Below are 26,090 nucleotides of genomic sequence, written 5' to 3' on the forward strand. Positions count from 1 at the left end.
AACTGACTGGGAGTCACAAGACTGCTCTTTTCTCCCTGGCCATTTTGCCTACAGCATTAGGGTAAGAACTTTGGTTTCAGAAATTCTTGTTTTGTTTGATTTATTAGTTTCAATTCCAATCATATTAAATTGTGTTATTTCACGTTCCACTATTATATTTAGTAAATTAAGTTTTTTGCCTGAGCTCATTGCCACTGTTTTAGTTTGTCCGGGCCCATCTCCCTACCTTTTCCCTTCCCTCCCAGCCTTTTCCATGGGATGTGTGATGTGTATCTGAGGTCCCTTTGCCCCCTTGTCACAGCACCAGACCAAGCAGTGACAGTCCTGCAGTATACTTCTCATCCTATGTGTAAGCCAGAGGAAAGAGAAAACCAGCTTTTACTCGTGTCAGAGTGTGTTCACGGTGAGTTACTGTGTATATACTTAGGAGTTTGTGTAGAGAAAAAAATTCTAGTCTAGTTAATTGATTTCATTAGTAGATTGATTAGTTATGGCCAAACAAGCCAACAATAGTAGCAGCAAAAACTACTGTCTGCCACCACGCCTATCACCGTTACTCAATGCACTTTGATTGTAGAGCAGTGTTGATATTAGTCAGCAGGAGAATTGGCACAGATCTCTGTTTAAATCCCATTCTTGCTACTAAGCACATGAAGATATGTTCCTCCTGAGTGCTTCAGGAGCACTGGCAACACTTCTTTCACTCATACATCAAAATGAGGGCTGTGGCTTTTAAAGCTTTTCCTCAGGTCCAGGTCCCAATTATAGGCATAGCTTCAGTGTTGTGCTCCTCCGTATTTGGTGAGGTATGGTTATAATGTGTGCCCTGGGCTTTGGCAGCCCTCTGAGATTGTCTAAATAGTTGCTTGCACTACAGCTTGCCAAGTTGGAGCACACCTTTATGTGTCTTGCCCCATCCTGTTGGAGAATAACAGGAAGGCATTTCCAGTGGTCCCGTAGGGCCTCAATTGAAAGTTGAAGAGGATAGGAATGAGGGTGGGCAGATGAAATCAGGAAAGAAGTTGTGTGTTTGAAGGTGTTAAACCTTGTTTTACTTTAAATCAAATTTTTGCAGAGCAATCTTTACTGAAGCTTCAGGAAATGGCAGCTGCTGAAAGTTGAAAAAGATTCACTTTGCTTTTTATTTAAAGCCATTTTTTTAATTTACCTACCAGAAGCTCAAACTTGATTAATCGATAATTATGAAAAATTATTATTTCCTGAGATGTCAGAGTCAGCTCAGTTGATAATTACTTTTCATAATCTTTGACCACTGTGTAGTGATCAGTCTAATATATTATTGCTTCTCTTTGTTCTCTTTGTCTTCCATTGCACATCTTAGTTAAGACTTTGACTTTCAATTGGATGTTTTGCGAAGTGAGAACATAGATATGGCTATATGGCTGAAATAGATCTTTCTGTGGTCTGTTTAATCTGGTGTCTTTCCTTGCTCAGGAAGGAGCAGCAACTGCTCTAGGAGGAATTGCAGGTGTTCCTTCCACTTCCAGTATTTCTTAAAGCCTTGAAAGATGAGATTTCAAGAAAATATTTGCATAGGCTGTGTAGTGAAAATGCTAAGTTACAGCCTGAAGCAGATTGAGCACCTGGTGGAAGGCAGGGCCAACCCTGGGGAGCTCAGGTGCATGCAATCTACCTGAGTGAGCAGAAGGGGTGGGGCCAGGATCCACCCCTTTCCAAATTTCATTTAAGGGCTGACAGTGAAGGTAAGTGTATCTGTCTGGAGGTCTCTGCATACCTGAGGCTTTCTGAAGTGAAGGCTGTTTCCTTTGAGCAAACCTTTGTTTGTTGGAGCCTAGACCTTGCTGTTCTGCTGTCATAGCTGCGTTTTCCATCACGTTACATGCTGTTAATATTATGTAATGCATTTATCAGCATTATTTTCTCTGTAGAACTGGACATAGGTTTCCTGATTCACTTCAGATTGTGGCCTTTATATCTGATAGTGGGCAAGGCATCTGACAGTACTTGGTGGTACCCAGTCAAGAAATGAGAGCTGGGAACACAGATTGAGGTGTTGTTTTGTAGCACATAGGAATGTGCTAAAATCTCACAGAATTACAGCTGTTGATCATATGTATATCATATTGATTCATCATAAGTGGAAGAAAAATTGTTTTTGAAAAATAGCTGAAGTGTGTTATCATAGTCAGGGTGGCATAGTTTCAGTGTTGATGGTCTATTTGTACTTTTGCTTCAAGAGGCAGCTACAAATGGTTAAATAGCTAATGTTAGCAGCGCCTCATTGGAATTAAAATTGTAACTACATGGGGATTGTAATACGTATGCACAGGTCATCAGGTCATTTGTCAATAACTTTCTTTGGTTTTGAGTACACATTTTTGTTTAATTTTCCACTTATCTTTAGAGTCCTTGCCATTTTTGTTTGTGCAGTGCTGTGTATGATAATATGGACTAATATTGAGGAATTGTTCAGGGAAATAGGACTGAAGCAGCTAATAAAATGTTTTTTCTTAAAGACCAGCCCAAGGAGGTGTAATTGGATTTCCAGTTCATCACCTTTGCAGGCAGCAAGTCAGTTTTTGTTCTAGTGTCTCAATGCATGGTGTTTGGAGATGCTTAAGATGTTATCTCAACATTTGTCTGAATTGATCATTGATGAAATTCTGAACTTGAAATTTAGATCACTGAATTATTAATTGTTTATATGAATAATAGCAATTAAGTGTCACACATCATGCTATGTTTTAGGTTGTTTCTTGACTTGGAGTAACAGCTTTGTTTTTCTTTCTATCTACTTGCACTAAGAAACGTAGCTTGGAAACATGGGGTTTCCTTCTGTCTTTTGTTTTTTTTGTCAGTGTAGATTTTGCAGGAATATAAATCCTGTAATTGGAGCAGGAAATAAATATGTGAAAAGAATATTTTTTCGCATATATAAATTATGTTTTATATTATTGTCATTATTACTAGCATTCTGGATATTATTATCACTGTAACACTGTGATGGGTGTTTTTCATCAGTGGGAGAACATACTTCGCTGAAGCACTGAACCTGAATGCTGTTTATACAAGCAGTTATTGATATTTAGATTGTGGCATAGATACTATCAGGATATGTCACTGCAGACTGACTGCTGGAGGTCATGGAGTTAAATATTGGAACTGGATTCTAACAGGGTCAGATAAAGTAATAACCCTTAGAAGCTTTAGTAGTTACGCATGCTAAGATAAAGGTTCTCGTGCTTTGCTCTTTAAGCTGATGGCTGCAAGGTCCTGTGGTGCTGCTTCTCTCTCTGCTCACTTTAGAACGGCACAAGAGCTACTGGGATGGTAGGGATAGATTTCCCTAGAGGTGAATCATCTTTGCAGAAAAGGAACAAAGATGGTGGACTTAAAGATTCAATTATTTCAACTTGTAATCTTGGATGGCTGTGTCTGCACAGGTGATGTGCCTACAAGGCAGAGATGTTATGTGGAGGTTGGTTAATGTTGGCACAGTACCACGGGGAGTTAAAATGTTGTGTCTGACTGTATTGCCAAAAATGTTGCCAGGGTAAAAAAAAATAGGAGCAGCTTGCTATGCATGAGTGAATTTAGAACTGGATTAAGAACTGTTAATCGCTATGACAGCACAGATGGATACCTTGATAGAGAGAATCTGGTAAGCTTTTAAGAAAAAGATGTGCATAAATGCTATATGAAGATTATTATAAGAGCTAATCAGAACAGAACAGCTTTAATCTGCTTGCTTATTACAAGCATGCACAAGGAATCATGGAATAAAATAACATTTAAAAGGCAATAAATGGTTCTTGTTTGTAGATTTAGCATACTTTTTGGAACAAAATTTTTAGTCAGTTAATGTTATGAGAGAGAAATGCAGAGTGTAAGCCAGACATGATCAACCAGGAACTAATATCTGTTTCTTAGTATCTATTTTGGATTAGCAACAACTTGAAGTGTATCCTCTGTTGCTCTAGACGTGGAGAATGAGTACTGAACTCAAGGAACCATGTTCTTTAGGGGGATAATTAGTTGATGGTCAAGCAGGCTGACTCAGCAGCTAAGTATATATCACGTGATTAATATATACAAGTATGTATTATCACATGCAAGTGTGTGTGTAAGTGTATTGTGCTCTGATAACACGTCTGTGTGTGTAGATGACTTAATTAGTGAGATTTCTAATGCTGAATGAGGAGCTGCTACAAGTGTAATTACTTTGTCACTCAAAATATTTGTTCAAGTATTGTTTCCCATTTCATATTTCTACTTCTTTCCACCTTTTCATGGAAATCTGTTCTTGACATTTCCTCCTTTCTTCTGCATTTCTCTAATTAATGGCAATATGAAAGAATACTGGAAGCGTTGAATTAATATTTACTGTACGTTGCCCTTGCAATACATTCTAATATGGTAATCTTAAACAAAGGAGAAAAAACAATCCCTAGAAGCTGGCAGCATTCAGTTTCATACCACTTTATACCTCACTGTGTATTTAACTAGAAAGCTGGAATTAGCTCAAGCTGAAGTGTTTCAGTGGACTAAATACCTGCTTTCTCTACAGCTCTGAGCTTTGCATCTGTTTAACCATTGGTGCATTGGGGCTACAGGCACCTACTTACCACCACTTACTGTTCTTGATGTACAGATATTTCATGGAGACTTTTTGTATGAACAAATAAAGCTATGTGTTATATACATTTAATGGATCGGTGCAGAAAAATGCGTGCAGTTGTGTACTTCCATTTTACAGAGGTGGAGGACTTGAGGGACTTTTTGTTTGCTGTTTTTTCCCCACTCTCTGATCTTTTTCTTTTTTCAGGCCTGTAGTTTGTATAGCTACACAAGCTGGGGATATACAGATGCCTTGAGCCTGCTAGTAGCAGGGATTCCCTCCCCATTCTCAACCTCAAGTTGCAGAGGAAAAAACAAACCCCTCATCTAATAGAATATCTATTTACTTTTTTTTTTTCTGCTGGAGGTTACTGAAATTTTTGTATACTGAAGTTGGTCTAGCAGTTCTATTTGGAAACAGTAAATAATTCTCTCTGTATTGCTGGACTGATCTTTCAGAGCATTTGTGGTTTATCTGGTGTCACCTTAATATCAGGAACAATGCACAGAAATCAAGGTTTCAGCAGAGATTTTTACCTGAATCTGTGAAGTTGTGGAGACCTTTTAAATCTGTTTACTGAGATCAGAGGTAGAGGGGGCAGAAGGAATGCTTAGTTTTGAGCCTATGTCAGCACGTACCAGTCCTCTCATGATACAAGCATTTGTTCTTATATTTTGTTTGGCTAGTGAAGACTTGGTAGAAATGAGGAATTGTTTGTAAGCAGATATGAGGATAATGGAGTTATTGAATAACCTGAAATAATGATTTTGATATTTTTCTGTTTAGCAGTTGTGTAGTATTGTATGGCGTAGTACACTTAATTTTTTTTTTTTAAGAGCTTTTGTTAAAAGCTATTTTTAATAGTAATTTTTTAAAAGCATCTTTAAAAACTTGAATGTCTTTTCAGCTTATGCCTTGAAAGGAAGGGAGAAATAGAGTTTTTCAGAAAGCGTAGTGAAATTATCTAAGTAAATAACTTTGGGAAGAATAAAACATAGATATATTAATACACAGCATTAGATGCAACTTCAAGGTATACTTTTTCATAAAAAAAATGATTTACTGCTGTGGTATTCCTGTCATGAAAAATATGTCATATGAAAAATACTAAGTATGACTTGCATTAGTTATTTCAGTAGGCTGTTGGTGTGTTCGTTGCTGGAGCCAAATGTTCTTCAGTCAAGAAGACTAAATGCAGTATCTTAGCTGAGGGCCTGTGCCATAGGCACCCATCAGAAGGTTATTTGGAAATGTGTGATGATGGTTACTAAGTTCTCCATGCACAAGTGCTCATTACTTGGAAATTGCCTTAACAGTACATGGACTAGAGGGGCTTCCTTCCCTATTAACCTGATCAGAGGTTAACGTTACTGCATGCTTACCCAGCTCTGAAACAACTTATTCCTTCAAAGGTGGAACCTGTTGTTGTTATGCAAGCTAATTGGCAGTAATGAAGCCTGCCTGCCCATCCACCCTGCATCAGTCCATTCATAATGAAGGGATTGTCACCTGTGAAAACCAAACTGACAATAAGGAAAAACTGTGATTGGATGTGAGTAACGTTAAGACATGCAAAAAGCCATAAGGGAAAAGTAGGGATTAGAAGGTCTTTGTTAGTTCGTGCTTCAAGTAAAATAAAAATAAGATGATTACACTTTCTCTCCTAAACTATCTCCTGTTATAAAACAGGAAACAAAAAAGAAACTTAAGTGAAATTATTGCTTGAAAACTGGCATCAAGCTCTTTTTGTCATTTATCTAGAAACAGTCTTTGTAAGGAAGTCTTCCAATTTTCTTGAAGGGAATTCCATTCCCTTGTATTTGTTCATTGCGATGTTGTTCCTTGAGGTGTTTTGGCAGGATAAATGTTTTGGTTTAATAATCTTATTTAAAGCACTTTGTATGTGGAACAGTTGTGAACATGTATGCCATGAGATAAATTATATTTTGTTGCATTTTGGTAAAATGATGACTACAGATGTATTTTTTTCTCATTTCATTGTCCATTGATATTTTTTAATATTTCCTTTTTGTGAAGGTCTGGAATTTTGCTTAACACAGGCTTAGATGAACATGGCCAAAGGGGTTACATTTTGGAGTCCAATCCCCTTAGATGCTTCAGGACTTTCTGGTATATTTCCTGATACCCTCAAGATATGGTTGGCCTCATTTTTAAGACTTGTAAAAATCTGTAGTGGTGCAGATGGAGAATTGTTTAGAAACATCTGAACAGCCTGTTGGCAATGTTTTCTCCATAACCTGCCTTACAATCCTGTGTGATAAATGCAAGCTCCAAGCTTCCATCTCTGTGAGGCTATGATGGTTCAGGACCTACAGGGCTGCCCAACCTAAGATATTTTTGCATTATATGGCAGAAAACTACCCGAACTTCAATATCATAACAGTAAGTCTTTGTTTATAATTTTAGAAGAAGTTTCCCGTAAAATGATACTGTTGCAATTCTCATAAAATGCTACTTTGAATGGCAAAATAAATACCCTAAGAAATGTTGAAAATACTAGCTCCAAGTGCTTTTGAAGATCTTGTTTAAGATGCAAAATGCTGCAGTATGCTACATGGTTAAGAGCGTTTATTATGGCAATGGGGCCAAAAAGAACTCTGTCTTAAACATTTGTGAGTAGCATGCAATTTTGTTTCTGTACAGATAGTTCTTAATACTGTGTATGACCCAATCATTTCATTTTTTGATGCTCTAAACCTGAGAGGACATATTGATCAGAGAGAATTACACAGATGCTTTTGGTTGTATATTAGGTAATTAGCTGACTGACATGGTTAAAACTAGTCTAGTGTACAGACTTTAAGGATGTATGTACACAATTTGGGCTTGGTCTGATTCACTACTTAATTGGTGTGGTGCTGCTGTAAGGTATAGGAGAAATAATGCTTCGTTCTCCATTGCTGACTGACAGAGTTAGTGGACAATTGCATGAATAACTACAAGCAGTCAGACAAATAGTTCAGTGGACTTTTTAAGCTGGGAGTTTCCTAGGAAGGAGTGCTTGAAGTTAATCATTAGCTAAGTGCTTTGCTGGAGCTGGGCCAAGGTGCTCACTTCCTCAAAGGATCCTGCCTCTATTTATCATGATCTGTTTTTCAGTCTATCGTTTTCAGTTTAAGGGAGACCTTCTATTTTTTTGTTTTGTTTAATTCAAGTAGGTTGTCTCAATGTCAGGCATTTGCTTAATTTTTTTTTTTTTTCCTAAGTGTTCTACCTTTCTTAAAGTACATGTAAGTTTAAAGTCCACGGCATGAGGAACTAGCAGCCCAACAGGAGGCAAAGGAAAAGGTGAGACCAGGGCAGGATAGTGAGCCCGAGTCAGACCAGACAGTTATTTAAGCTTGAGTACATCTTGATTCAATTACTGTGGTTAAACAGAACAGCTGTTCACAAAGCTGAAACTACACCGGAATCTGAAAATATGTTTTTACAACTCCTACTATTTTCAGTATGCTTCTTTCTCTTGCAGTAACTTATTTTCAGAGCTCTTAATTGAACAGCACGGGTTTTCATGCAAAAGAAACATGCCACAGAGTGCAGCAGGATGGCCAGAAATGCCTCAGCTGAGTATTAAATGAGAAAATGTTTGGAAAGATTTGTTGTCTATTTGAAAGAGCTACATCTCTTTATAGTCTCATAATGCAAGTAAAATCACATACGTAAATCAGAGTAGCCCACCCAGTTGACAAGTGTTGCTTGTCAGAAAGGTAATAAAATAGAAAAGTATTTTAATGAACTATAACTCTTTCCTGTGAATATTTGGATTTAGAATAGAGACAAACATAAATTTTTCTTAGAATAATCTCCTTGAAGTGAACTTAGTGGATTCAGTGAACTTTGAAGCTTCCTTCCATTGGAGAATAATATGTACATATATCTGTAGATAGAAATAATTACAGTGTCTGGATGACTGATTTTTAGGAGCTGTTCTAATGTCAGAAACACAAATCTGTAAGATGAGTGAAATGTGAGTAAGGAAACCACTCTCTTGCTGAGAGTATTGAACTAACTAGAAATGCACAGGCTCAAGCTTTATTCTTTGCTTCCTTCCACTCTATGAAATAGCTTAGAACAATGAAAAAAGGTGCACAGTGCTGAGAGTGGAACTGAGGACGGCGGCTTGTTGATGAGCCAGAGCATCCTCTGGGCTGGCTATAGAACTGTGCAGAGGGTCTGTGTGGATTTGTGGGGCTGCAATGCTTGGAGATGTGTCAGCGCACCTTCAGCTTGACACAGTCTTCGCTTGGCTTTGATTCAGGATCAAGCTCGAGTTGGCATGCTTGCAGTGCAGTGCATCCTACTACACATTCCTAAATACATCTTTTAAAGCTGCTTGAATTTGGGTAATTTAGGCTTATAGTGACCAGCTTGAGATTTACCTGTTGATAATATACAACGTCCCACTTATGCATTATTCTGTATTATTTATGGAGATACAAATGTGTTTCTTGAGGTTTTTTTTTGACATGCATTTTCACGGGTGCTTTCATCTGTTATTTGAAAACCAATTATTTTAGGTTGAAATGGAAAACAGATTTTTCACGTAAACGAAGGCAGAGATTAACAGACCACTTCTGCCTTCAGATTTAAAACTTAGTTTTTTTTTTTTTTTTTTCTGGGGAGTCAGGCAGGTAACAGGTATTTTGTGTGAATAATCAAATTTTGGCTTTGAGGGGCATTGTTTTGTTAGGTTTAAATGGAAATTTTCATCCCATGTCTGAGGAATATTCTTTCTATTACTTGCAAAATTAGTTCACGTAACGCTTAATGCTATAGCATGCTGCTGATTTTATGAAGTCAGAATGAGGAGTGGCTTAATAGTACTTAATCATCCACAGTCAGCATTTGAATGCGTAAAATTCAAGGTATTCTTAGAGCGTTTCATTGCACACAGTAAAGATGTATTTGCTCAGAAAAATTAAATATATGCTAGAGATGCTTGAGAAATTTTGAAAAAAGAATGCATTGTAAAATCACTCAGGCCTCTTGTTCTGTCAGGTAACTGTGAGAATAAAAAGTATGAGTTGGCAGGGAGGTTAAAAGGTGTGCAAGCTTCTGCTTTTTATCTGGAGATAACTGAGGTTTGAAAAGCTGGCACCTTTTTGGTGATGAGGTGTGTGTATGTATATATTTTTTTTCATGGGAGTCCCAGAAGTTTATAAAAGCTTTCTTGGATTTCACAATTGATATATTTGCTCATAGGTACTAAAAGGACTGTAGTGCTGTCCTCAATGTGGTGTGTGCTATTTTGATGAGGTTATAGATTGGCTGCCAGTTAAAAACAGAATGTCCAGCTTACTCCTACTGTGCGTTAGCACACCTATTGCTTGAATAAAATGATAATGAATGGCAGATTTCATTAAAACATGGGTGACCGTGTCTTAGTATTGTGATTTGGGTTTCATCTATTTTTGCAAGTTGTTTAAGAAATTTTGCTCTGTTTGCTCTGTCCTGGAAGTTTTGATTTTTTTTTTTTCTTTTCTTTAAACCACTGTGTAAATCTCCTATATAAGGCCTCTCTTATATAAGGCCCATGTAAGTAACCAATTTCCTTCTATTACTACATTTTGAGCACTGTGAACTACCAGACCCTTACAGAGTAGTAGCTAGACTGATAAAACCTCAGTTCTACTCAGTGCAAATGTTTGTACCCTGAGTGCAAGTGTTTGTACCCCCTCCCGCCCTTGAAGTGGTGTGTCAGATCACATCTGTAAGTGTATGTAGCCAGTATTGAGACTGAGAGAACTCTTAAAATGCAATTGAGATGATTTGTAATCCCCTTACTGGGACCTTTTGCTGGGTTATTGTTCTAGTATTCATTTAGTTTAAAGCTGCGTCTATTAATTTGCCTTTTTTCAAATGCATTTTCTCTGCTTCTTGGTTTCTTAAGATAAGGACTGAAAACTGAATGTCACATTGTGACCTTCTAGCTTTTTGTGCACTGGTCTAAATCAATCACAAAGATGTGTATGTTATATCAAATACATATTTAAAATACAGTCTGAATAGAGAGATGCAGTGGTGAAATGGTGCAGAATCAATAAAAAACAGCCACAGGTTTTGCTCTGTGGCTGCATTGTTTCAGTCCAAAGAAGAGAATGTTAGACTTGTGGTTTACAAAGGAGTGAAATACTAGCAAGGTAATTGCTAAACAGTTCTCCTGCAGAGTCCAACTTGCATTGAATATTGTCAGTTCATTGCCCTGTAACTCTGAATCTATTTCTTTCCAGGATTTTTTGCCTCTCAAGAAGCATTAGCATCAAATGGTGTCAGTTGTGTATGGTACAATGCATCCAGTTGTGGGGAGTGATCAAGTGTAGCTAATGATACAAATTTGCTAACTGCTTGGTGGAAGCACCACACTCCTTAAGCATCCCTATGATGTTTTTTTTCCACTGAAATGCCTTGATACAATTGGGAGCTGTGTGTTTTAAAGCCAGCTCTTTGAATTCTCTTTAATGCTTTGGTGGGTTTATACCAGTTCTCAGCTGTACAAATAAAGCCCTCCTGACAGCCATAACATGGAGTTACTAACCCTCCTTCAGAAAGAGTACAAGACAGTGAATGTTAAAATTAAAGGGCACTATTACAGTAGATAAAGCTTTGGGAGTATTGTCCATCTGTGGTAATAGGCTGTATTGCTTCTGGTACTGGATTTGGTGTGTTGAATAGGCATCTGTTTGCATAGTTCAACTGATACTGGGTTCGGGTAGATTTTGAAGTCTTAATGAGCCTCAGTTTGTAGCTGGCACCATCTGTCAGCTATTCAGTGACCAGTATAAAATGAGCTGGTGCTCCTGGCTTGTTTCTTTGCACGCAGGTAAGCTTGTGCCACAGCCAGCCTATTCAACTGAAGCATCTTCTCTTAGGGACTTCTTTCCTAATGCATACCCTTGTGGTGTTAATTCACAGTCATGCTAGTTGTCAGCAGAATATCTTTTATCTTAAAAAAAGAAGAAAAAAGAAAAAAAATTATTGAAGGAAGAATAGAATGCAGTAGAATTACTTATTTTCTTTAAGCAATTTCAGTAGAAACCCTAAAAACGTACTTCTAGAAGAATGATTTAAAAAAAACAACACACAAAAACAAAAGACCAAGCAGTTAAGAGGTAGTCATAAGACTTGGGTTGAATCTTGTTTTGGTTCTGTTGTTTTGACTTCTTGGAAATACGCTGGAGTGAGAAGTGTTAAATAGAGAAAGTGGAAGCATGCAGTTAGCCTTTCAGACTCTGTACAGGTGTAGGGAGCTGTACAGATAGACTGGAAAGAGAAGGATTAGCCTCAGAATATAATTCTGTAGTTTTGGAGCATTTTTACTCGTTTTCCAACAGTAATGTGATAAAAGCTTTGAGGCATCACTGTATGAAACAGATCTTGTACCATCTTTCTGCTGTTCTCAGCATGAATGCAGGAAAGATGATGCTTTGGACACAGTAAAGTGTGGTGTGTGTTTTTTTGTTTCATGGTTTTTTTTTTTTTTTCTTTGCCTGTCTGATTTTTCTTTGGCGAATGGCCTGCAAGAAAATAGCCTTCATTTATGCTTTAGGCTTAGGGTCAGCAAATAATTTATCAAATGCATCTGCCATCACAGTGCAGAAAAAAGTGGGGAGGAAAAAGGGATGAAAATGAATTAAAAAAAAAAAAGAAAAGAAAAGAGGAGGTTGATGCTGAGGACAAAAAAATGCTGCTTTTCTTTGTGGCATTCCTTTTTTTTCTCTACAGATCTTATTTCTCTGGAGCACAATGGTGATTGCTTTGGAAACCAACTAGGTATCATGTAATCGAACTGTATCCATTTTGATTAACGCAAATTACTGTTTTAAGGCTTGGAAACGCATGTTATAGCCAACTGAAATGTGATAGAGAAATTAATTTGTTTAGTTGTTTGTTTGGCATGTGTGTGTATATAAGTATTTTTTTCTTTATGAAATGGAAACATTAAACTCTGTACACATTTTGCCTTCAAGCCCTTATCTGGGAAGCTCTTCCATCACTCTGTAGAGGAAGCACAAGAAGTGAGTCACGTCCTCAGACCTGAAAAATACAAGCTTCTGTGTTCATCCTTAAAGTCTGGGAAACTTCTGAAAGGGTCACAAATCCTTATGTGTTGCTCCTTAAGGCTGTGTTTATGGGGAATAAGTAGTGTTCTCTTGAGGTAGTGCCAGCATAGACTAGTCTAACTGGGGCATTATGTGAGCATTTATAAAGTCTTCCTCTTTGTGTGCCTTGAAACAACTCACAGTCTTATCTGGGGCATTAGGTGAATGAAGGGGAATATTAGGCAGCCTCTCAAATTGTGGTACTTCGTAGATCTTAGGTTTGGCTACTGCTTGATACACAGTTCTCATATCTGGAGCAGTGACAGGGCAGCCTTACATGTGCATGGAAGTTAAAGTTGCCAAATGGCACAGATTGCTTTGCTAAGTGTGTTGCAGGGTGCACGTGAAGGACAGCACAGCCCTTGTGTAGTCTTGTGGTTACAGGAAAGAGACTATGGGACTAGTATGAATGCTTTCTGCAAAAGTTTGAAAATCTGTAAAGGCTGAAATGCAGTCCATAACTCCTAAGAAGACAAAATTTTAGCCATTCACTCTAAAAGGAAGGAAGAAATAATCTGTTTGCAACTCTACGGAAATGGTACAGTTCCCTTACACACACACACAGGTGTTTCCTGCATAGACTGTGACATATCCATATATTAACATATAGTTTTGGGCATTACTGGGAGCCAAATAGGTGGGTGAAGTTTTTTTCTTTTAGCCTAACAGTTGGAGAAGTAATGAACAGCTTTTCAGTCACAGTGTACATGGATTATTTCTAACATTAGTGTTAATCATTTTGTTAAAGCAATTTTTCAACATGATGCTCAAGGAAGGGCAGGGATGCTTCTTATCATAGAATCCTTAAAATTGGAAAGGACCATAAAAGGTCACCCAGTCCAACTCCCCTGCAATGATCAGGGACACCACAGCTCGATTCGGTTGCCCAGGGCCTGATCCAGCCTCACCTTGCAAGTCTCCAGGAATGGGGCATCAACCTCATATCTAGGCAACCTGTTGCAGTGCCTCACTACCCTCACTGTCAAAGACATCTTTATATCTAACCTAAATATACTTTCTTTGAGCTTGAAGCCATTTCCCCACATTCTATCACCACAGACACTGCTAAAGAGTCTATCCCCTTCTTTCCTGTAGCTCCCCTTTAGATACTGAAAGGCTGCTATCAGAGATCACCTTGGAACCTTCTCTTCTCCAGGCCAAATAGCCCCAACTATTCTAGCCTGTCCTTGTAGGAGAGGTGATCCCTTGGATCATTTCTGTGGCCCTCCTCTGGATGCACTCCAACAGGTCTGTGTCCTGTACTGAGGACTCTACATCTGGTTGCAGTACTCCAGCTGAGGCCTCATCAGTGCAGAGTAGAGGAGCAGGATCACCTCTCTTGGCCTGTTGGTCACTCTTCTTTTGATGCAGACTGATATGGTTGGCTTTCTGAGCTGTGACGACCCACTGCTTGCTCATGTCCAGCTCGCCACCCACTGGAATTCCCAGGTGTTTTTTTGTCAGGCCTGCATTAATCCTTTCATCCGCCAGTTTATATTGGTAGTGAGGGTTGCTTTGACTCATGTGTAAGATCTTGCATTTAGATTTATTGAACCTCATGAGGTTCATCTGGGCTCACAGCTCAAGCCTAAGTCCTTCTGGATGGCATCTCATCCCATTGGTTTGTCAGCTACAACCTACAGCCTGGTGTCATCAGCAAATGTGCTAAAAGTGCACTCAACCCCGCTGTCAATGTCATTCATCTAGATACTAGAGAGCATGGGTCCCAGCACTGACCCCTGACACCACTCATCACTGATCTTCATCCAGACACGGAGCCGTTGACCATCATTCTCTGAATTCAATCCTGCGATCTTTTTCCATTGAACAGTCCACCCAGCAGATCTGTATCTTTCCAATTTGGAGAGAAGGATGTTCTGGAATACTATGTCAAAGGCCTTACTGAAGTCAAGATAAATGACAACAGTGGCTCTTCAGTTGTCTGTTGATGCAATGACGCCATCATAAAGGGCCCCCAGGTTGATCAAACAGGATTTTCCTTTGGTGAAGCTATGCTGGTTCTCCTGTATCACCTCCCAGTCTTCCGTTTGCCTTAGCATATCTTCCAGGAAGATCTGCTCCATGGTCTTCCCTAGCGCAGAGGTGAGATTGACAGGTCAGTAGCTCCTGGGGTCATCCTTTTTATCTTTCTTGAAAATGCTGTTGCCTTTTTTCCTGTCACCAGGGACTTCACCTGTTTGTCATGACTTTTCACTTATCATTGAGTGTGACTTGGTGACTACATCAGCTAATTCTCTGGGATGCCATGTAACATATAGACTTGTGGATGTTCAGGTTCTTCAGATGGTCATGGATCTGATCTTGGCTTACAGTGAGAGGGATGTTGCTTCTCTGATCTCCTCCGACCAAACCAAATGTTTGAGAGCTATATGCAAGCAGTTACGTTGGAAGACCAAGGCAAAAAAGTTAGCTAACTCTGTCTTCTCCCTTATCCGTTGTTACCAGCTTGCTGGTGTCACTCACTGGAGGGGTTACTTGTTTCTGGACTTTCCTTTTTTGATTCAGGTATCTGTAGAAGCCTTTCTTGTTCTTCTTTGGCAACCCTTGCCAAGTTCAGTACAAGCCCAGCCTTGGCTTTCCTGATGCCATTCCTACACAGCTTAGCAGCTTCCTTATTGTCTTCCCATGGTACCTGTCCCTGTTTCCACTACCTATCTGTTTTCTTCTTGCTCTTCAGTTTGACCAGCAGATTCTGGTTTGGCCATTTGGCTCTTGCCTTCCTTGCCTTCCCTGCGAAGGAAAGTTTCCTTAAAGATCTGCCAGCAATTTTATAGGAGTAACAAATTAGCAACAAAAAAATATTGGTCCTTAGTGAATTTGCCTCTGACAAAGGCTTATTCAGGTCATATTCTGCAGCGTGAAGATGAATAAACCATTTGAGACTTGTTTAAAAATGAAACAGAACAAATTATGAGAAGACAGTATACTGACACTTTGGGTGTTGGGTGTTCTTAAATGTTGTAGCCATGATTAGTTATACTTACCCTTATTTCTCTTAGTACTGGAAAGAAGGAACAGATTTTTAGTGCTAAATTTGATTTGCAATCTCACTTTTTCTTTTACTCTTTTGGATGATACTGAAACGCACACATCTATGACGAAAAAAAAACTTTCTTACTGGAAGGCAGCATGTCTAGGCAGCAGTGTGACTGGCAGTCCGAAGGAATTTCCAGCTGGCACAGAATGTGCTGGTGCACTAGCTAAGCAGAATAAATTGATGAGGATGCAGGCTGTGCCCCCTGCTGCAGGTGTTGCTCTGACTCCTCTGCAATTCCAGGTTCAGCTAGACTTCAAAGTGCTGATTTTGAAAAGGTTTCCTTTGGCTGGACTTCCGTGAAGGATAAGCAGAGGAATGCAATGCTGCATGGAAATTTCCCTTTTTGAGAACTAGGGGATTGCCTGTCCTGCGTTTTGGTGTTCTGAGGCATTGCTGAGTGCTTAACTGTTCTGCTGTGTCGCTGATGCTCTGCTGCCAGTTAGAATTCCCTCTTGGAGGACTCAGTTGTAACAACTCAGTTGTATGAAATGTATCTCATGCTTAGTAAACAGGCCACTGAGCTAGCTCACCTATTTTTTCCAGTTAATTTAGTACTTTACTACTCATGGATTGACTGTCCATTTCTAAATCTGGTATGCATTCTGTACCTTTTTTCTGTCCATGCAGCACACTTCAAAAGGGTTTTGCTAATTGCAGTTCAGTAGTTCAGACCTATTGTATGTTAAGATCATTCTGATTGCATTTTCAGCAATGCAGTTGCTGAGCGTGATGGTGACACATATGATTTTTTTTTTTTCATTGGATTTGCTGCCTCTCATCTTGTTGGAGAAGCTTTTTCTTTGTAGTTCAGCTTTATTATGATATATGAGGACTGCTCCAAAAGTAAAATTCCTCCTGTTTTATTGTGCTGGCCCACAGTTTTATTGCATTTGCCCCCTACTTCATTGGTGCAGCTGTTGATATGGCAGTAGAGCTTGAACTTCTCTGCCAATACTCTGTTACATTTTGTTGCCATGTGACATAAGGTAGCAGAGGGCAGTCTGAGAAATGGCACCTGACATGGAAATGCAGATGAAGCAAAGGTGTGAATTACTCCATGCAGAAAAAATGGCACCCACTGGCATTCATTAACACTTGCTGAACATTTATGGAGACTACACGGTGGATGTGAGCACAGTGAGGTGGAACATTTCGGTGGTGGTGGCAGAGGGTCACCTCTGCTGGTGCAAATTTTTATGGGAGCAGCATGCAGGCTCTTGTTCATTGCTGGAGAAAATGGTCGCTAGTGGCGATGACTGCATTGAAAACTGTTGTTTTGTAGCTGAGAATTTACTTCATCAAATACTGTTATTGTGTTCTTTGTATCTCTTTCAGTTTCCATGTAAATAAAAGGAGGCATTATAATACGAGTGACCTACGTATTATGATAGAAGTTAATTGATAAATTGCTGCTCAGACTCTCTTGTTTACACCTTATAGATTCCAAATCAAGACTCATGAGACTTTTTTTTTTTTTTAATGAGTGGTATAAGACATGGGAAAATACATCCTGGAAAATGCCAGAGATCCTACAAATATGCAGGCTAAACACATGTTAATATGAGGGTGGTTCTTATGTCTATCGCTGAAGAAAACACTGAAGGTGGCCCCTTATGGATTAAGTGATACACTTTACAGTATGTATTTCTTGCTTGTTGATGTTTTAAACATTTGTGTCCAGCTTTTGTGGATGCATCTATGGAAGAGATGTTCTATGCTTTTCCTACAGCCACTGTTATTGCACCTCAAAGCTGTAGTCGCCATAAAAATTCAGAAAAATGAAATCTCTCAGTAAACATCAAATGCAGTTATCCAGTTGTGGAAATGTGGCGTGGACTGAGATGCTCAGTGTCTTACAGTCAGGTCTTGGCGCACATATTTACACTAGGAATCCTGTAAGGAATACAAAAATGCGAATGGAATTTGTGATTTCAGTGCTTTTCAGTGCAAAGTGTGCTGGATTAATAAGAAGATTTATTTCAACACCAAGCTTAGTTGACATTTAGGCAGGGTAAGAAAGTGAGTTTGTATGTGCTCTTTCCCACTGGCAGGCTCTTCTGTTGTTTTAACTTGAATTAATGCTGTAATTCATTACAACTAACTTAATGGATACAGCTACAGCAAGTAGTTCTTGATATAGAAAAAAACAAAGAAAGGCATGCTTTCTGCGTCACTGATGTGTTCAGCTTGCACAGCTTTGCTAATCTAAGTATCGTTCTATTTACTCATGAATCTAATGTATTCATTTTCTGTTAACATTGCATATTGAAGCCTGGTAACTTCCGAAAGTATATTTGCTTATGCAAGTGTTACATGGTTCTTTTCACTTAGTTGCATTTAAGATTTTTGCTGCCTTTTAGAAAACATCTGTTGCAACAAAGATGATGATTTATCCCAGCCTATGTGATAGAATGTATGTGTGCTTACACTTAAAATGTAATGTGGTTTATTCTAAAAGTGGACAATGCTTACATATTTAGTAACAAGCACTGTATACTGTGTGCATGTAGGTAACAAACCATGTAACTTTGAAGAACTAAGTGTAACTGATTTTGTTGCTATTTGATGCAGAAATGTTGCTTGTAGTTCTTTGGTTTTGCAACATATGTGTCTAACTGTATTTATTCATTGTAAAATGTACTTCTGGGTGAAAGAGAAGTCCAGTTGTTACATACATGTGGCTTTCAAGAAAACTGATCTTTGGCTTCTGGTTATCTTAATCCTTGACAACTTTATAAGTTGTTTTAGAGAACTAATACATAAATTTCAGAACTCAAATTTAAACTTAATTGGAATTAAAGTGTATTGTTGAGACATCAAATGGGTTTGTTTTGCTCTGATTTTGGGTTTTTGACTGTCAGAGGGGCAGTACTTGGGAGGTTGGTCCTTGGTCAGATCTCTGCTGGGAGCTGTGAATAGGGAAGTGGTGGCCCAGATCTGCATTGTCCTGAATCAGAGCTATCTTCATTGAAGGTGATGGTAACTTAGCCAAGAGCTGGTTGTGCTTCATCCTGTCCTAGAACCTTTCAGATTGACTGCCACTTTCTGTTGCCTCCTTGTTTGTGTCTGGAGGGTTAAATATATTAGCTAGCTGGGGAACATGCTGCATGAGAAATGAAGAGGGGTAGGTAGTGCTGCAGGGAGAACAAGTGAGCTCTCGCTGGTCCTGAAAACAAGAAATACTGTTCCCTGCTATTGCTTACTAAGCAATTGGCAAACTTTAAAAAAGGATTTTACTGAATCAATTTTCAGCTGTAAGAGCTATGCTCTGTGCAGTGAAGCAATTGATACAACTGTGATCAGAAAATCACTTAGAATATAGAATTTAAGGATGCGGGAATGACAGACAAATAACAGTTACTAGGCCGTGAGGATGTGGGCTTGGGATGGAAAGAGAATGAATGGGAGCATGTGAAAGGTGAGAAGGAAGAAGTGGACAATGTGGTGTTGTGGAGTGAAATTAAGGTGTTTTTGTGTTCTAATGCAAGCTTAATGAGTTCTGTGCTCTAAAAATGGATCAAAACGCTGTGGCTTTTAGGAAGTGAGGGTTGTAGGATACCTGGTGACAAACTTCTCTGCTACCTCTCATAGTTTTTCTCACTAGAATGTGATTGATGGCTGGTTCTGAAGCTTACTCTTTAAATCCTACAGTCTTCCTACCTGGCACCACCTGAAAAAGTGTTTGGAATGGCTGGAGCTGTAAGCTGGATGAACAGTTGGCAATGTGTTTGTTTCGTGGAGGCCTTAAATGTATCGTAGGTAGTGGAACTAAAGCCTGTTAGAAAAAAAATGAAGTGTGCACACGAATTTAGGTGGATTAGTAATTTAGCAGTGAAATTCTCCATACTTGGCCTTTTCCTTTTTATTTATTTATTGTTAAGTAATAGCACTTAAATTCAATTCACTTCCAGGAATGATTTTTTTTCCCCATGATATTTTGTTTTAGATTCCAACTGCATTCATTTATTTCTTCATAAACTATTTTCTACTAAATCTTATGACTGGCAAAACTTGTTTAAGAGAAAAAAAAAGGACAGATCATGGAGTTTGAAATTTGATTTTTGTTGTTGTTGTAGAAGCTGTTTTTAACATGATATAAATGTAACATTAACATATTATACATTAACATTTACATACTATATATGACATACTATATATAACATACTACTAACATACTATATAACAGTTTTTACAGTAGAACGTGGAAATGGCTTGTTTCTTTTTTTTCATCTACAGCAGTGTTTTACTCAGGAGACTGGCTTCTATGGACAAATTGAGTAGTTAGTATTTTAGGAATTATTCAGAATATGTATCCACTTAATAGTATTAATAAGAGAGCACTATAAATACTTGTTGAATAATGACAATTACTGATGACTGCAAATAATTGGTTTATTTTCTCTCAAGTGAAAAATAGGATTTTTTTCACGTGGTAAAATCTGTAGTATAGACAGAGTTTTTTTCTGTGGGTACGTTTTTAATTTATTTTTACTTTTTTTTTTTTTTTTTTTTCCCATAAGTATGTTCTTTATTGATTAATACTGCATTCAGAGAGATAGACATCTTGTATTTTATTTGCTTATGGAAAAAATGGCCAGGTAACACAGACAGTGATCTTTTCCTTCATTGCAGCTACAGCTGTAATTTGCTAGTGATGATAGCAATGGACTAATTGAGCTGTCTGAACTTTCCACTCCTCAAATAAGATTGTACAAGGTTTTTCCTTATTTTGAAGAATAGATGTTAGTGGAAAATTGTGCTTTGCTGTACAGGAAGTAAATTAAGCGTAGGATGCCCACATACAGGCACATGCACTTGTTAAAATTTGATGTCTTTTTTTGATGAGGTGAATGAATTTGATTCTTAGAACTTTGGAGTTGATGAATTCTTCCCTCAGTTCTAAGTGGGGAAACTGATTTGAGCTGTTTGACAGTTAAGCAGAAACTTATACCCCATGATTCAGTTTAACCTTCTGTAAAGTCATCCGTAGAGTGTTGTGTTAACACCTGTGTAGGTCTCCAGGATAATTGGGTGAAAATTGTTGAAAAAAGAGATGATGATTTTATAGAGCAGTATTTTAATAGAACATAGAGTTGAAACATTTACAGTAGAAATAATGTTTACCTTGTGTCTTAGACCAGATTTATTTTTTCCTCTTTACTGGCAGGATTAAGTGGACATTATTTATCTTTTGCAAAGATCATTCTGTATGTCAACTGAATCTGAATTCTGCTTGGAAACACAAGAATATGAGACTATGGCTTATACCTCTAAATTGCTTGGTCACTATCGGTATTTTTATTCTATGATCATGTGTAATCTAGTGTTTGATAAACTCTGTAAGACAGTTTTACTTTCAAGCAAACAGATGGGTAGACGGTGAACCAGACTTCTGGGAGTGGCATCTCCAGGTTTTCTTCAATGGTTGGTTGAAAGTACTAAAGAGACTCAAACTAATATTCCCCTTATTGTATGGTTTAGTTCCTATGACTTGTTGAGTGGAAGATTTTTCACAGTTTAGTGATTGAGAAGAATATTAGTATCAAGAAGACTTCATTAAAATACTTGGGATTTGAGTTGAAATGAAACAAGCTGAGAGATCTTCAGCTTTTTTTAGGAAAAATGGATGTGATCATATTATTATCAAGCTAAAATGCCAATTTGTCATTTGCTTTTTAAAGCCAAACTCTCTACAGTGGATTCAGTTTCTGCTGATCTCTACTGAGTAAAATACTTGAGCCTAGGGTGGATTTTCTTGCAAACAATGGGCCTAGTTGAGATTCCTTCCAATTGATTTAGGTAGGAGGTTTTTTCTTTTATGAGAAAAAGGTGAGAAGAAATACAGTATTTTTTTTTTTTACATATCCATAACTGTTGTACCAACTGGTAGATCTTCAGTCTGCCTCCCATGGTTTAAGAATTCTGAGAAATAACAGGAATTTTGAGATTCAAATTCTCTCTTGTGGTAGAAAGGAATACTTGAATATGATTATCTTTACACTAATTGGGGCTGGTTTGCTTTTTTTTTTTTTTTTTGAAAGGCTAATGTGATTCTAGCAGGAATTCAAAGGCAATTGTTCTATGTGGTTCGTGAAGCCGTACTTAAAGCCAGATATGTTCTACTTCAGATAAAAAGAACAATATGTGCATTGTTAAGTGGTACTGGCACAATGTGGATTGAGTTTTAACATTTCACCTGTTCCAGTTGGAACTGGCATTCAACTTATTTTCAGTACTTTAAGTGCTGCCTCTTTCTTAACATGTAGAAAACCCACCGCTCATTTAAGCAGAATTCTTGTTTTCCAGAAGAATCCTATTTGACTCTTAGGAAAGAAGAATTGCAAGTATTAAATGATTGTGAGTGTAGTATCAGAGGATTAAAGCCTAAAGCTTGTTTTCCCTTTGCAGATATAGCAGTTCTTTGTTCTGGTCCATGTTGTGCCATGTGTAGTTATACCACAGTCTTCACTGACTGTGAATCCAGTTAAACATAGAAATCACAATATTAGAGAGAGTGATAACTGCCTGTGCTCACAGGCTGCCCTGAGACCTGTTAATGGCATAAGTGCAGCATCAGAATTCTGGGCTCTTGGTGAATTGTACCATTTAAAAACCCTCAGGGAAGAAATAGATCTATAAATACTACCTAGAATTAATTTGTTCAGTCATGAATGTAAGACAGTTTTTCTAATTGTGCTGCTTTCAAATGCTGTTCTGTTTGTCTTTGTTTTTTTCCAATCCATGTTTCTTTTTATGTGTGTGGGATTCTGTCCTGGAGAAGCAAAAAATTCTCCAGAATCTGGAAAAACAAAAAAACACACAAAAAAACCATGACAGTGCTCATACCTCCAGATTTCTGATCAGGTATCCATAGGGAGGTGGCAAAATGTAATACCAAAAGCTCTGACTCTGAAAATCTTCAAGTAAACAAAAGCCTCATTCACATTTTATGTTTTGCTTAAACAGCTTAGAAATATTTCCTGGCAGAGCTGCCTGGGTAGAAACAAATAGTCAGGCTATTGTAATGTGCATATGGAACTTAAGAGACTTGAGAGATTAAGCTTCCAATATTAAAGTGTAATCAGGATCTTGAAAGTTTACTATTAGCGTTCTCACTGATTATGTGGAACGGGTGTGCTTAATAAGCTGATATTCAGTGCATGTAGGTAGGCTGGCTTGTCATGCATAGGAACCACGTGTACACGAGGCATGGCAGAAGGTGACTCCACATCTCATAAATCTCTTGTCTGTGTCAAGTCCACTGAACCACTATAAGACATTCACACTGACTGAGTTCCTTAAACTCTGCACGTGCTGCTGCTCTGTTATAGGTGCTGCCTATTCAGGGTGTTTTCAGACATCTTTAAGCAATGTAATATCTTGTATGCTGAGAAAAGAGGAAAAACTCAGACCCATTTTCACTCGTGCTAAAATCAGCATTTGCATTCAGTTACCAAATTCCATCCCAAAGCAAATTTTACAGCTCAGTTAATAAACCATGCAAAGGAATTCATAATGGAATTCCATTATGTTCCCTTAATTACCACGATTGTAGTAAAACCTGTAATAATAAGGTAGCACCCAGGTTTGTTGAGCTGTGTTGTCAGCTACCAGATCCAGACTCACAAAAATCCCTTTTTGAGTGGAGGGTGGTGTAATGCCTCTCAAGGGCCTCTTGTGTCCAGTAGTGAACTTGCGAGAAAGTGATATTTTATTTAAAAGCTGTTCATTTTGGCTGCATGTCCTCCTGCTAAAGGTATGTCTTAACACAGCTGTAGTTGTCTCCGCTTCTTTGTGAGAAGAAAACATTTCATTTTCAGACTATGTAAAAGCTGGTGTTGTTCTAGGCAACTGGAGAGGACTTAGTCACAGTAGAAATAAAAATGGTAGTTGCCCATTTTTTCTTTTCAAGTTAGATAAATAGGTGTTTTTTAAGCACTGATACTTCAGTTGTTCTGAAGATATGGTGGAGAAGCCTTTGTAGCAATGTTTGCCCCACACAGTGGAAGGCTAATATACAAGTAACGTAGTTTTTAAGTATGTTAATTTTCTGTTCTCCTGTGTCATAAACCAAAGATATTTCCAACTTAGTTAAGCATGTAGAAAATAGTTACTGAAGTTGGTCTTGATGAGAGCAATGGCCTCAAACTGGTGTCATGTGTCTGGAGCTGAAAGCTCACTTGGGGAACAAATTGTTTCCCACGTATCCTGCCATCCAGTAGTGAATGTTGGGTTGCACTCATTGCCATAGGTAGACTATAGTTACTTTCATGCTCTAACAGCCAGCTGATATTTGGCTTTTCTTTGTCAGATCGTGAGCACTCTGCCAAGATAGTCATTTTAATGTGAACATTTTAGATAGCGCTTAAAAACACATGTGATAATCATGTATCTAATTGCTAGTTAATTACCTATTGTATTTCTCTGTTTCTAAAAATAATTTGGTTTGGGCTAGTGATGAAACCTCTCATTGCTGTCCATCTAGAAATTTAAACAATTGAGCTTTAAATATAAGTGTAAACAAGGCTTTTGGAGTCAGAAAAATTAAAGATAGAAAAGATTGCTGATGTAAGCAAATGCTTTAGAGGTTTGCCTAGGATTTTTAAAACATACTTTCAGTAAGAGGTGGAACAAAATAGATTTTATGGAATCATTTTGTGTAGTAAACACAGCATTTGAGATAACAATCAGAATACCGTATGTGTCTTTCAGGAGCTAATCCTTTTATAATGCTTTTCTGATGGGTGTTCAGCCAATGATATTGATTACTTCAGTGCTACTGAGACATATATGGTGCTTTGAGTATGGATTTATGACATGAGACCTCTCTGGTTAAATAGACAAGTATAAAATTGATTTAGGTTTTATTTTTCAAGGGGTGTAGTTTTATGTGGGGGTTGGGGAAAACTTCACAAATATTTCCCAAATCATTTTCGTTTGGTATTCATCTGTTACAGGTATTCAGTTAGCATTACTTTATTTGTTAAAAAAAAAAAAAAAAAAAAGGAAAAATCAAAATTTTAAACTACTTTTCTGAAAACCCAAGCAGTAAACAACATAGTTCCATTTCTTTTACTCTATTAGAAATGGAAGGAGTAAGTGTATGGTAGGCTTTTTTTTTTTTTGCAAGTGGATTCATAAACATGGCTGTAACATCTAGTAATGTGACCTTTCTCACTTTGTTGTAAAATAAGTCTGATTTAGAAGCTATTGAACATCCTCTCCTGTTAACCTTCCTTTGGCCTAAGGTTCGGAGTGGGAAATGACTGAGAAATGCTTAGTAGAGATTTTAGCCTGAAGCCATAGGCTTGCATTCTCCTAGATAGTTGCTTCTCCAGGTGGAGTCATTGACAAACCCTCTTAAGAGCATCAGTAAGCTACCTTTGACTTGCAAGTATTCTTATACTGTTGTAAAAGCCAGTAGGAAAGCTATGTTTACCCCAGGAGTGCTGCGTGCAGTTCATTGCTACTAGACTAAATAACAGTATTGATTTTTAGGTGCTAGGGAGCATGTGTGCCTGCACAGTTAAATTTGATAGCAGTCAGTCATCTCTAGTGCTTTGATACTGATATAACCAAAATTACAGTTCAGATAGATATGTGTAGCTAACAGCGCTGCTGTGCCATAAAACTGCTTACTGTCAACTGCTATACAGTTTTCATATTCTTTCTATGATTGTCATATATCAATAGCTACGGTGGTGGTGTCATGTGTGCTGTCTAAATCTTACTAATAAGAACAGCATCAAACAAAGATGTTAGAGAAACCTGCAGCTTTTGCTACTAAATTGTGACAATGTGGTGTTAAAGTGTTCGTCGTGAGACGTCAGTGGTGATCCATGACTCTGCAAAGCCTCTTAATTTATGAAACTACATGGGCTGTCACATCTTCCTTTTCAGACATAATAGATTCAGATTTCAGACTATTTTTCATTGCTTTCTGTTCTCAGTTGCTCATTTTAATTTGTTGTTCTGATAAGAAGGCTGAAAAAAACTGGAAGAAAAATATCAAAAATAATTATCCTTATCGCCTCAAGATGGATTACATGTTCTTTCTCTCTTCTCCTCAATTCTTCCTTCAGCATCTTTATTCTCACCTTTTTTCTCCTTTCCGTGTTTCCTGTTTGGAATTGGGCTTTCTGTCTGCATTATCTTCCTGTTGCTTTACTGCAGTGCTCAGTTCCTGGGTTTAGAGAGGAGACAAGTCTTATTTTCAGCACTCAGTGATAGGCAACATAAATTTTTTTTTTAGATAAATTGGTACATATAGAGCCTCATCTTTGGCTTTAGTACAGTACAGGCTTTCCAGAGT

The 26,090-nt window shown here is 38.0% G+C and overlaps 1 protein-coding gene across 5 annotated transcripts in view; it reads left to right on the top strand.

The window, feature by feature from the left end:
* Window positions 1–26,090, top strand: part of CCSER1 (coiled-coil serine rich protein 1) — a 613,005-nt gene that overhangs the window by 20,487 nt on the left and 566,428 nt on the right. Inside the window, exon 1 of one of the 5 annotated variants that reach the window (XM_090138799.1) lies at window positions 1,784–1,877. The exons of 3 other annotated variants lie outside the window; for them this stretch is intronic. The gene's annotated coding sequence lies outside the window, so the exon portion shown is untranslated. Of the gene's footprint in view, window positions 1–1,783; window positions 1,878–14,733; window positions 14,837–26,090 lie in introns of those variants that run through there. One more of the 5 variants, XM_090138798.1, reaches the window with a different exon arrangement.

Source organism: Phasianus colchicus, chromosome 4 (genome assembly GCF_987193195.1).
Source record: "Phasianus colchicus chromosome 4, bPhaCol1.hap1.1, whole genome shotgun sequence".
NCBI classification, from domain to species: domain Eukaryota; kingdom Metazoa; phylum Chordata; class Aves; order Galliformes; family Phasianidae; genus Phasianus; species Phasianus colchicus.